Consider the following 731-nt stretch of genomic DNA (forward strand, 5'->3'; position numbering starts at 1 on the left):
GTTTTTTTCCTCCAGGTATAACAAACTGTTATGTCTGTAAATAAAAACCTTTCATGGTTGAATGATTATTGGCATATCTGCAAAATTTGTGGTAACTGCTTAGTAGTCATGGCACATAAGAATTCCTGGTAGATTAACAACATATATGTATTTAAGCTATCGTGTTTATTCATACACGAGTGGGCATTGCTCATGTTATAGAGATATCAAAACAGATTTTCGCATTGATAAGGTGACTGACCATTACAACATGAAAGCAATACATTTTCTTTTAAAGCAGATTCAGTTATTTAGCATGTCATCTCATAACAAGACACTTATTGGTTATTTAATTGTACCACATTATAGTAATGTCAGTGTCACAGCAGTCGGAAACCTACAAAGTTTATTTAATGGCAAAACACGTCAATGAAACACGCAATTTACTGTATTTAAGGATCACGTTCATTCATTTTTTACCGTGCCACTTTACAACAACAGATAAACTCCCACCGTCTTTAACTGAGCAATGGATGCTTCGTAAATGCAATCGCAACACGCCTATTACCTGTAATATACACCTGTAAATTTTTTCTGTTGGTTTACTGTTATTTCAAACGACGTTTCTTGATCAATGAATGAGGAGCGTTGGGATGTGTTGAGTTACTTGTTTTCTCTCCCGAAACGTAAAAGAGGAGATTTTTTAAAAGTGCCGCCGCATCTCAAACTCGCAACAGCGCCGGAAGACCGTA

This window comes from Pundamilia nyererei, unplaced genomic scaffold, assembly GCF_000239375.1.
Source record: "Pundamilia nyererei isolate P.nyererei 1_Seehausen unplaced genomic scaffold, PunNye1.0 scaffold00699, whole genome shotgun sequence".
NCBI lineage: Eukaryota > Metazoa > Chordata > Actinopteri > Cichliformes > Cichlidae > Pundamilia > Pundamilia nyererei.